Raw genomic sequence first — 13115 nt, 5'->3', positions numbered from 1 at the left:
GATTTCTAGAAATTAAACACACATCCCTATGTGTGTAGGTCCATGTTTGTGTAGTGGCTGATAGTGATCTGCGATCTGCATTAACTTGCTTAACTTAAATCTCCCATGCTTAATCGCTGGTGCACATCACTGGCACTTTCTGAGCAATCTATATTCAGGGATGCTCAAGGGCAGAGCCGGCCCTAGCTAAGTTGATGCCCTAGGCAACATTTTGTCTGGTGCCCCCTAGCACCGACGCTAGTTCACCATACGTGACACACCATAATACCCGTGATACATTATGCCACACACTGCAATGCCCGTGTCACATTATGTCACACATTGTAATGCCTGTGATACATTATGCGACACATCATTATGCCTGAGATACATTATGCCACACACTGTAATGACCGTGATATATTATGCCACACACTGTAATGCCTGTGATACATTATGCCACACACTGTTATGCCCATGATACATTATGCCACACATCATAATGCCCATGATACATTATGCCACACACTGTAATGCCCATGAATACATTATGCCACACACCATAATGCCAGTGATACATTATGCCACACACTGTAATGCCCGTGAATACATTATGCCACACACTGTAATTCCCTGTAATGCATTGTAAGGAGGAGAAGCTGAGTTGCTGTTTACAAATGAAGCTTTAATATCCCCATAGCTGAACTTAGCTTCTGTGGATGGCGCCCAGCTGCGGTGGTGCTGGGGGGAGGGGGTGCGGATGTGGCCAGCTGGGGAGAGCGGAAACTGATGGAGGAAGTGAGGTGCCGGTTTTTGGTGTGACCCCGATGAAGGCCGCACCCCGGCTTGATGCCGCTGGTCCTAGCATGGGAGAGGTCAGGAATGAGGTGCTAAAGCTGCTCTCTCTGTTACTGATGGAACTGGGTAGTCAGAGTGGCAGAGAGCTGGCCTTGAAGGTGACAAGCTCCAATGGGGTGCTGCAGCTAGGAAACAAATCTCCCAGTGCAGCAGTGAGCCACTCACAGACCCAAAGCCAGGATGATTCGCTTGGTGTTGGCTACAAATTTTAAATCCTGCTGTCCAGGCCCATGAAAGAAGTAGTGGCAGTATCCACTTAAAGGTGGAACTGCGCAACAGTGCACCCGGGAGGGCCGTTGCGGCCTCTGCTGGCTCATTGCTATGCCACTGCATGCACACACACACACACACACACACATCCTGTTCCCCTCAGTCCCTACACAAGTACATACAAATAGCCTGCTCCCCTTAGTCCCTACACAATACACACAGATTGTTCCCCTTGGTCCCTGAACAAATACACATACATAGCCTCCCACCATATCTCACACACACACAAACACACACACACACCACTCTCTGACCTCCCAGTACCAAAACAAGCATTACCTTTTGCAGAGGCCACAGGAGCCAGCAATAGGAAGGACCAGTGGGCAAGGACCAGGCTGGCTGCTAGTGCTGCTGCACTCAGGCTGCCCAAGCCTAGTTGGGGGTGTGGCCTAATCGCAGACCCATGGCCACTCCCCTTTAAACTACAACACTAAAAACAAACAGCGTCTGGCTGCAGGAGACCAGGAGCAGGCTCCGCTATCGGAGTGACCTGACCTCATGTTGCTGCTAAGTGCTGACAGGTGTGACTCGGGCAGAGGGGAAGGAGGGAGGCAATAGCCCCTGCAAATGCATAGTGACGGCCCTATGCTAGACAGGCTTGAATGCCCCTTGGCATTGCAAAAGCCCTAGGCATAGGCCTAGTAGGCCTATGCCTAGAGCCGGCTCTGCTCAAGGGGATCTCTCGTGCTGAATCTCCCATGCTAAATCTCTGTCACAAATCTCTACGTGCGTAGGCCCCAATAGAAAAATATCAAAAAGTAACTAAGTCTATATTGAGAAAATTGAAATTGCTCTCTAAAAAAAATAAACTGGTTCCTCTCTGAGTACATGTAGGAAGTAAATGTTATTATCTGCTATGCATTGAAACAATATAAAATATAAAAATTACTCATCTAATACTAAAGGTGGGTACACACTATATGATGTTTGTTAACAATAACATTGTGCATATTGGGGGTTATTCTGGTTCACTCACAAAGGCAAATTCACTCTCTAATGGACAAAACCATATGCACTGCATGTGGGGCTGATGTAAAATGTGCAGAGAGAGTTAGATTTGGGTGTTATAATGTTTTTGTGCAGGGTAAATACTGGCTGCTTTATTTTTACACTGCAATATAGATATCAGTGTGAAGTACAAACCCCACCCAAATCTATCTCTCTCTGCTCATGTTACATAACCCTCCACCTGCAGTCAGGGCCGCCACTAGAATTGTGGGGTCCGGGGATTGACCTACAGTCTGGGCCTCCAGCGGCACAGCGCCCTACATTACCATCCGCACACCACCACCACCCCCTCCCCCTCGTGCGCGCCCGCCACCCCCTACCCCATCACTTACCATCACGCGGCATCACTCCTTCAGCCTCCCTCCACCGTCGGTCAGGTCAGGTCCGGACTGCGGAACGTCAGTGCGCACACTGCACAGTGCTGTGCAGCCTGCAGAGTGCCAAGCCCCTCTGTGTCCTAGGCTCGGTGCTCTGCAGGCTGCAATGTGCGTGCCTGGCTGGGGGGCCATCGGCGCCAGGAGGGGGAGGCGGTGTGTGGGTGCCCGGGGGGAGGTTTGGCACCACTGTGGGCAGCTGCCCGGGCCCCTCCAGAGTCCGGGGCCCAGGACAGCTGTACCCAGCGGACCCCCCTGTCGGCGGCCCTGCCTGCAGTCAAATCTGGCTATATTGTCAGTGACGGCATGTTCGGCGGGGTGCTGGTGACATCACTGAACAATATCACTCATAATATCATTCATTGTTTAATGCGGATCGTCCATTTCCCTGCACTGTCGATATACAGTAGTTAACGATATTAGCGGTGCCATATATCATATAGGGTGTACAGTCTGGATTCAGTTAGTCGTGGTGAATCACTATGATCAGCCCTCAGTCAGCATTTAGGGGGTTATTTTGGTTCACTCTTTCTGACAAATTCCTTGGACAAAACCATGTGCACTGCGGGTGGGGCAGATGTAACATGTGCAGAGAGAATTAGATTTGGGTGAGTTCTTTTGTTTCTGTGCAGGGTAAATACTGACTGCTTTATTTTTACACTGCAATATAGATGTCACTTTGAAGTAAAACCCCACCCAAATCTAATTCTATCTGCACATGTTAAATCTGCCCCCCAAAATGGTTTTGTCCATCTGAGAAGGAATTTGCCTGAACTAGAATAAGGCCCATAGTGTGGATTTCTGTTTGAGCCTGACGGCGGCTTGAACAGAAATTCTCACTAGACATAGGCGCATACCGTCTGTGGAGATTTCCCTCACACCTTACCTCTTCCATTGATTTCAGAAATAAACTAGAAACATTTTGGGAGGAATTTAAAATAGACAACTTGGAGGTCTTGGATGGCCACCCGGCTCTGTTTTGGCAGACGGCAAAAGCTGTCATTAGAGGACGGATCATTCAATATGTCTCAAAACACAAGAGGGAGTCGGTCGCTAGATACAAGACTCTTCAATCTGATCTATCAACAGCCTATGGGCTGTTTCACACAGTACGGTTCCTGCCGCACGGTGAAATCCCGTACGGTCAGGGAGCCGTGCCGCACTCAGCAGTTGTGAATGGACACTATTGTGTCCATTCACACGGGACGGCCACGGCCCGGCCGCACGGCTGCAGCCGGATCCCCCCACTGGAAGGGACGGCTGCCGGGCTGTGGCCATCCCTGCCATTATAAAATTCTGAGTGCGGCGCGGCTCCCTGACCGTACGGGATTTCACCGTGCGGCAGGAACCGTACTGTGTGAAACAGCCCTATCAAACCTATAAACAGACCCCTTCCCCCCAGAACAAACTACTATATACTACAGCAAAAGATAACTTTGACGCCCTCCTTTCGGCTATGGGAGACAGACACTCTTTTTACAGGGACCACCGATTCCACAAATTCGGCAATAAGACTGGCCGTCTCTTATCCAGCTTATTGAAAGCCAATGCTCCATCAACCATTATTCAAAAGATCAAACGATCGGATGGTACCCTGGCAGGGTCTGGCTCAGACATAGCTGAACTGTTATCCTCCTTTTATGCAGATATCTACTCACAACCCCCTCGTGATTTAACTAATGAACAGGCGTTCTGGGACACCATATCCCTACCACAACTTGCACAGGACCAAACTACACACTTGGGCGCCCCTATTGAACCCCAAGAAGTGGAAGAGGCTATCAAAAGATTAAAACCACTAAAATCCCCTGACCCGGATGGATTATCAGGGGAATTCTTTAAAATCCTCTTACCCAGAATAACACCTCAACTCACTAAAGCCTTTAATGCCATTATCAACTCCGGAACTGTCCCGAAATATTTTAATGATGCCATTATTCGTCTTATCCCCAAACCGGGCCGAGACCCGCACCTACCAGGCTCATACAGGCCCATATCCCTTTTAAACGTGGATTATAAATTGCTTACTTCCATAATCTCCAATCGTATCAAATACCTCCTCCCTAGTATAGTACACACGGACCAAACAGGTTTTATAGTGGGTAGGCACTCCACATCTAATATTAGAAAGGTACTAACAACATGCACTGGCTAGCCACTCATGAGGACATGGAAGCCTCCTTCCTACTTGCAGTAGATGCCGAAAAGGCATTCGATATGGTCTCATGGGACCATGTCTTCCACACACTCACAAAATTTAACTTTCCTTTGAACCTGATCCACATTGTAAAATCACTTTATGCTGGCTCCACCTCCAGACTTATCTGTAATGGATACTTATCCGACCCCATACAATTATCCAGAGGAACGAGACAGGGATGCCCCCTCTCTCCACTCCTCTTTGCGCTCGCCATTGAACCATTGGCAGTGGCTCTGAGGGGGATACCTGAATTCACTGGCATATCGGTGGCAACGAGGGAACTGAAACTCGCGCTATTCGCGGATGATATGCTTCTTTTTATTAGTAACCCCCTGACTTCCATCCCGGCCATAATGCAACTGATACATAAATTTGGCTCCTTCGCGGGGTATAAAATCAACACAGATAAGTCAGAGCTTCTCCCCTTAAACACACCTGCATCCCGGCTTACCTCCTCCCCACCTCCACCTGCAATCTCTTAATTTAAACTCAATAGCCCCTCACTGAAATACCTGGGAGTCCAGTTACCCTCAGGGATAAGCAAGCTATATATCCTTAACTACACGCCAATTTTCACAAAAATAAATGCACTCCTCCAATCATGGATTAACATGCCAATATCCCTACAAGGCAGAGTAGCGGTCCTGAAAAGTATCGTCTTTCCAAAATTGTCTTATGTTATACAGATGCTCCCAATGTACCCCACGTCGTCCGATATTAAACGCTGTGAGACAATGTTCTCTAAGTTCCTCTGGGGGGGAAAGAAATCTAGAATATCATTATCCAAATTGAAACTGAAAAAAAGTGAGGGTGGAATGGCAGTTCCTGACATTAAGGCCTTCTCGAAGGCCACAGCGTTCAGATATGTCTGGTACTGGCTGCTGGGCACATCAACTTACACCAACTTAGATTTAGAACAACAGTCACTGCATCCTTACACATTGTCGGCTCTACTACACACTCCCAAGTCCATGCTCCCACCAGAGGCGAAACTACATCCATTATTTTGGAGCACATACATGGCATGGTGGTCTGGAAACATACTACTAAAGAGACAACCGACCCATTCCAGATTCCTACAATTCTGTGGTAACCCTTGTTTCCCAGCAGCACAAGACAACTCAAGATTCACTGTGTGGAAGAAGAAGGGTATCATTTCCATCAAAGATGTATTCGACCCAGGGGGTGCCATCCTACCTTTTACTTCCCTGGTTGAAAAATACCAAATTCCTAACTCAGATTTTTTCATGTATTTGCAACTAAGGCATTATGTACAGTCACTACCTCCCCCATTCGATACCTCACTATCCCTTGACCCCCTTACCTCCTTAACTGCCATGATTTCTTTAGCCCCATACAAAATCAGATTATTGTACTGGGATTTTCTGTCATTATGCCCCAACAGGCTTTGGGCGCGTGGAGTGTCGATCTGGGAATCAGACTTATGTAAACCAATGGTGCTCAAAGATATACAATGGGATCTCACCAATATCCTCAAGTTTTTACATTCTGCAAGGCTGCAGGAGACGCATGTGCGTTTTTTGCACAGGGCCTATATTTCACCAGCTCAACAGGCCCACATGGTACCAGATGCCTCCCCGAGGTGCCTGAAATGTGGTGCCTCTGTAGCGCTATTTATCCATTGCTTTTGGACATGCCCAAAAATTAAAAAGTTTTGGAATAAGCTACTGAGCTTTAATAGCACATTCAAACTTAACCTGCTTTTTGATCCACTAGCAATCCTAATGTTAAATTTCTCCGTTTGGCACCTAGCAGGGAAACAAAAACTACTAGCACCCTTGCTATGCTTAATCCTTACTATAGGTAAGAAACTAATATTAACCAACTGGACCGTTAGATCTGCACCCAGAGTCGACACGATGCGCGCCCACCTCCTTAAGACCTTGTACTTAGAAAAGCAATCTACTTTGCCAAGTATAGAAGAGGGGGGTCTACGTTTCTATAAAAAATGGGGGCCGTACATTGAGGTGTTGGACTCAACCCAACAAAACCAAATTATGTCTGTATTCGACTCGACAACGTGGAATACTTACCGTCAACTTGCCTTACCGGTGAATATGTCATCTGTGACTAACTAAAATATATATGGTAATGATAACCCCCACAATTCCATGCACTACCGGAAATGTATTTGTAAAATAATAGATTGAACGGCATGACCAGGAGCACTTATTCCTATGTCCCTCCCACACACCCCCCTCTCCCCCCCCCCACATTTATTCCTCTTTCCCTCTTCTCCCACTTAATTGAAACTACAACGATTGGTTTATTCGTACAATTTTGTTAGGTTTATTTTGAAATATCACTTTGCAAAATATACTACATTGTATCATAAGTTGACACCTCTCAGCAGCCACCGTCTAAGCGAAAGATCCGCTACATTTATTGACACAAGGGACACTGGACTCTATCTTGATAGATGCCTGAGGTTCCCAGCGACCTCGGTGCTTCCCAGTTTCTCTCCTCTGCGGGGAGAAATTTGAGATATGATCTTATCTTATTATATTGACCCATGTGCCCTGATTGTGGTGTAACATCCTGTTATGTGAACATGTATATTGCGCATATTTGTCTGACTGCCTATCTGTGAAACTACAAAATTTTGAAAATCCAAATAAAAATATAAAAAAAAAAAAAAATGCACCCCCACGCCACCCCCACTATCAACGCCAACCCGAAGCGTGGCGAGCGGCGGCGGTACGCGTCCTCCGACCTTTTAATACTCCCACTATCCATGTCGGCGTGGAGTTGATTTTATATAGTGTGGCGAGCCCGAAGCGTGGCGAGCGCAGCGAGGGGACGCGTAATACTTTACATGTATTACGCGTCCGCTCGCCACGCTTCGGGCATGGTGGCTCGCTGCGCTCGCCACACTATATAAAATCAACTCCAAGCCGACATGGATAGTGGGGGGTATGAAAAGGTCGGAGGACGCGTACCGCCGCCCCTCGCGGGCTCGCTGCGCTCGCCACGCTTCGGGGTGGCGTTGATAGTGGGGGTGGCGTGGGGGTGCATTTAACATTGTAAGCACCCATTAGGGTGCTTATACAATTAAAAATCTTATAGGGGGGGCCAATTGACCTTGAAAGCACCCATTAGTGTGCTTATACAATATAAAATCTCATCTCATCTTATCGTATGCCATATACAATGGTATACAATTTTAAATTGTATAAGATCGGGTCCCATCGCAGCACATCTCATCTCATTGCATACCATCTTAAGCCTTATGGTATGCAATGAGATGGGATGAGATGGGAGCCGTGATAGTACACAAGTACCCAGTTATTCCCAGAGCCGTGTCAAATGGTGCTGAAGGGGTACAAATCTACCCTTTGCACACAGTGGAAGCTCCTTGTGGGAAGGGAGACAGAGATGGGGTGATGTCTGTAAAATTTACTAACATGCACAATACTTATACACGATTGGAACGTCGTTCAATCACCTTAATTTCCCTGATCCTGGAGGAGATCTGGCACTTTGTCAGAAATTCATTAAGGATCTGGGAAATTCAGATGAGCCCACAAATAAGGATTGGCGGAGCATGTTGAGAGCTTGCCTCCCTTCACACATAGACATCCCGAAATTTATTTGAGATTGTAGTGTGGCGGGTGATAAGACTTTGACTGAGGAAGGCAACCAGGAAAATATACGCCTAATAAATCTACAATTGGGTGTATATTTCCCTGCGATGGTTTAATATAACCAGACGCTCACTATCAAACAAAAAGATAGTGAATCTGCCAGCGAATATTTCAACCGTGCCTTACAGACAGATTCAAAACACACTGGTATCTCTGACCCCAGGACAACAAACACCTGAGGGGAATGATTGTCTCTGTGCTGATAGAAGGTCTTAAGGAAAATTTGAAGACCAGGGTACAAACTACGTTCCCCAACTGGAAAAGCATGACCAGAGATTCCTTAAGAAAATCTGCCATTAATCATGACAACAGTATTAAGAAGTAAAGACAAACACTGACTGAGAAAGAAGTGACTGATAGCATCCAGATATTCAACTGTACCCCAAACAAACACATACAATACATGACACCTCAGGATACAGGCCGGAAGCAGATTGTGTGCTTCAACTGCAGTAAAGAGGGACACCTAGCCAGAAACTGCAAGTCAGGGAGCCCTAGGAGAAATTACACACATAGAAGGGACTGGGAGCCACACCGAGAGGAAACATGTAGGTATCCACCACAAAGACAAGTGAAGGAGACAGACAGGTCACAACACATGACCCTTGCCCCACCTGTTAGCCGACGCCACCCTAAAGGTGACACAAATGTGCAAGTAGGAAGTAGATCTTACTTGTATCCTACAACCAGGTATCATGCCGCAATATCTGAGGGAGGAGCCTCAGATATGGGTAAGTGTAACAGTTGGAAAATGAAAGTTTTTTTTAGGAAGGCCTAGCCTTTCTCTCAACATTTCCTCTTGACTTAGATTGTACCAGTCCAATGGTAGTTACAATTGGGGTAACGGGAAAAGTGCAGCATTATCCATTGATGGAGTCAACAGAGATTATCATAGGGCCCTTGCATGCCAAACATTATTTTCTGTTGGTTGCAGTGGCTTCGACTAACCTTCTAGGTAGAGACCTGCCCTGAAAAATGAGCAATGTCATCTTCTGGACTCCAGAAGATTCATAACTTAGATACAATGGGACATAGGTGCACAATAGGTGCAGAATTGTCGGATAGACCTCAGTGATTAATGCTGCACTCTACTGTTATAGATTCTAACCCATCTAAGGTAACTGAAATTACAGTTTAAACTAAAGATGGGCAGGACACTGGATTAATGGCAAAAATAGCTCCAATAGAAATCTGTTTAAAAGCACGCAGGATAGCGCCCAAAATACTACATCACCATGTTAAATCGGAGATCAAGCTGGGAGTGTACCCAGTGATATAGCGAGTATCACAACAGTAAACCTTAGTTCATACCCCTAGCATGGCCAACAGTCTCATCCCCTGTGTAAAAGAGTGGAGTGAGGGCTTACAGTTTCAAATAGGATTTAAGAGGGATGAAAGCAAAAATAGTTGAGAGCCATAGTGCTAAATCCTGCTGTCATTCAAATGAAAAAATCATGTTGCAATGTATCAATACCACTGTCATTGATTTTTTTTTGCTTTGATTTTCCCTCTCTTCTGTCCCTTAAACCTTTACAGCCATAAAACCTCCTCCCAGGCCTTGCATAACTGCGTATAGTCCGTTCAGCCCATAAATGGCCTGACACCGATACAATGGGTCAATGATTTATTGTTATGTCCTGACTCATCACTGCCATCAGTGGATGACACTAGACGACTACTGATGTATTCCCCAGAGACAGGACATAAGGTATCGAAGGACAAATTGCAGTTATGCCAGACCCAGCAGAAAACATATGTATTATGAATGTTCAGTATTCCATAAACCAGTACAAGTGGACAAAATAATAGTTACACTGTTTACGTAACCTTAATCATTTGTTCTTTTGTTCATGTTACCCCTGGCAACCACAGGCATCATTTTATGAATAGCAGTACAAGAGGTGTCCAAGGCATTCCATTTCAGATAATGGAAAAAGGTTGTAAAATGCATTTACATATGAATAGCTGCAACCACAAACCCATGTATTCACAGACAAGTGTGGATAGTGACAAGAAGGAATCTCAGGTTTCTCTGGTTTGGCATTGTCAATGCAGGAAAGGTCTCAATTTTGCTCCACAACAAGATCCCAACATCTTTGATTTATTTGTGGACCTCAACCGGTTCACCAGGGACCTTTGCAGAAAACGCTATTTTGCAATGAAAACACTTAAATCCATGAACACAGACACAGATGCCATACCTGTGATTCTGGATGACAACGATCTACCATCCCTCCTTACTCTTCTGAGTGAAAGTCACCCAGAAGAAGTAGAAACTTTCAATATTAATATAACAACAGACTCCCAATCTGTACCCGTTTTAAAAAGAAATCTAACTTTTTTCCATTAGAACAAAAAAGCCCAGCAATAACCATTTTTTACAATAAGACCTTAGATGACTTCAAACGATTATGTTCCAAAACTCAGAGAAAAAATAATAAACCTTATCTGTCAGGAAAAGATAATCTAAGTAAATCCGAACGCCAAGCATTGAGTTCCCTAAAAAAAAAAAAACTTATCATTAGTAGTTAAACAAGCTGATAAGGGGGGTGGGGTGGTGGTAATGGACAGGGAAGCCTATATTGCAGAGGCCTTAAGACAACTTAATGACAACCATTACTATACACTGCTCCAGTCCAACCCCACCCCCCTATATCAGTCTCAATTTAAAGATCTGCTCGAAAGAGCTGAACTACAGAACACAATATCCAGGGAGGAATCACAATTCTTATTTCCTTATCACTCCCACTTTCTACTTTCTACCCAAAATCCACAAACACCTCACTGCACCTCCTGGGAGACCCATTATTTCAGGTATGGGGTCCCTCACATCTAATTTGTCACACTTTGTAGATTCCCACCTTCAAAAATTCGTCACTTCACTCCCCTCGCACATTAAAGACACTACTCATATTCTAAATTTAACACATGAGTTGTCCTGGACTGAAGGGTGGGCCTTATTCACACTGGATGTCCAGGCACTCTACACTAACATTCCGCACACTGAAGGTATTAAAGCCATTAATCACTATTTGGATCAGGATGTCACTATCTCTTCACCTAGAAAGCAGTTTATTTTAGATTCTATTTTATTTATTCTCACTCACAATCACTTTATTTTTGAAGACCACCATTACCTTCAATCACTTGGAACGGCCATGGGGACCAGATTTGCACCTAGTTTTGCCAACCTCTATATGGGCCGCCTTGAAGAACAACTTATATGGGGCGGCCCATATAGAGAGAATCTGGTCCTCTATGGCCGTTTCATTGATGACCTCTTCACTATATGGAGAGGGGGTCACGAAACAGCTCTTGAATTTATTAATTATCTCAATCACATCACTTTTAATCTTACTTTTACCCACACTTTTAGTTACACCTCTATTAACTTCCTGGATATTGCGTTCTCGGTCCATGAAGGTCTTCTCATTTCCACTAATTATCTTAAACCAGTGGGTACAAATAATTATCTCCACTATAATAGTGGACATTACAGACCGTGGATTTGTAATATCCCCAAGAACCAATTATTGCGACTTCGTCGCAACTGTACTAAAAATTCAGATTTTCAAACCCAATCGGAATCAATGCTTGGCCACTTTAAAAGAAGAGGATACCCTGATAGACTCTTAACAGAAGCATCTAAATCAGTAGCTAAAGTTCAAAGAGAGAGTCTACTTGAGAATAAGAATAAATCTATGGAGAGTCAAAAGAACGACTACCAATCATTAATATTTATTTCAAAATTCAACAGAGAATCACACAATATCAAAAAGATACTACGTAAAAACCTAGAGATTCTGAATTATGACAAAATTCTGCAAGGAAATCTGGAAAAAACAAAAATTGTGTTTAGGAGGAATAGAAACATAAAAGACCATATAGCACCCAGCCTGCTACCCACTCCAGCGTCAACCCCAAATCAATCCTGGATCCCCAATAGACCCCCCGGGAACTATAGATGCCACAAAAATATTTGTTTAACATGTAAACATATGAGAAATAAAGTAAAAAATATAACATCATCACATAATAAAAAAACTTTTATTTTGAAACAATTCACAAATTGTGATACAACTCATTGCGTCTACCTCCTGGAGTGTCCCTGCAAACTACAATATGTGGGGAGGACAATACGAAGCATTAAAACTAGGTTCAGGGAACATAGAACAAACATCCTAAAGAAATATTTGAATCACAGCATTCCTTGCCATTTTTCCCAGTATCACCAGAGTGATCCTAGTGGCCTAACCATTACAGCTATTGAATTCATTCCGAATACCAAAAGAGGAGGGGACCGGTTCAGAAAGTTATGTTTGGCCGAAACCACCTGGATCTTTAAATTAGATACACTCAGCCCGCAGGGCCTAAATGAAGCCCTGGACCTAACATGTATGGACTAGGACCTCCGTGGGTCTTTAGACTGTTTGAACTATTTATCCTTTTTGATACTCCCCTTGAGGGATCTATAATTCATTTCACCCTCCTGGCTCCCAACTCCGTGCGGGTCAGGGGGAAGGACATCTACCCATGGTGCTTGGTTAGGGGTTATTCCCTCCATGACGCCGCGGGTCTGCAGATGAAATTTCCCCTGACCCCCACGGATTTGAAACCCTAGACTGTTATTCTAAATTTGTATTGGGTCTCTACCAACGACAAATATGTCTACTATTTAAATACAATACATAGAAGATAAGAAAATATATATTGTCTATCTATTATTTATATTTTATATTTCATTTTTTTATTTTTTATATC

Source organism: Crinia signifera, chromosome 9 (assembly GCF_055691185.1).
Source record: "Crinia signifera chromosome 9, ASM5569118v1, whole genome shotgun sequence".
NCBI classification, from domain to species: domain Eukaryota; kingdom Metazoa; phylum Chordata; class Amphibia; order Anura; family Myobatrachidae; genus Crinia; species Crinia signifera.
The sequence above is the reverse complement of the archived record's forward strand: the minus strand, read 5'-3'. Positions refer to the sequence as shown.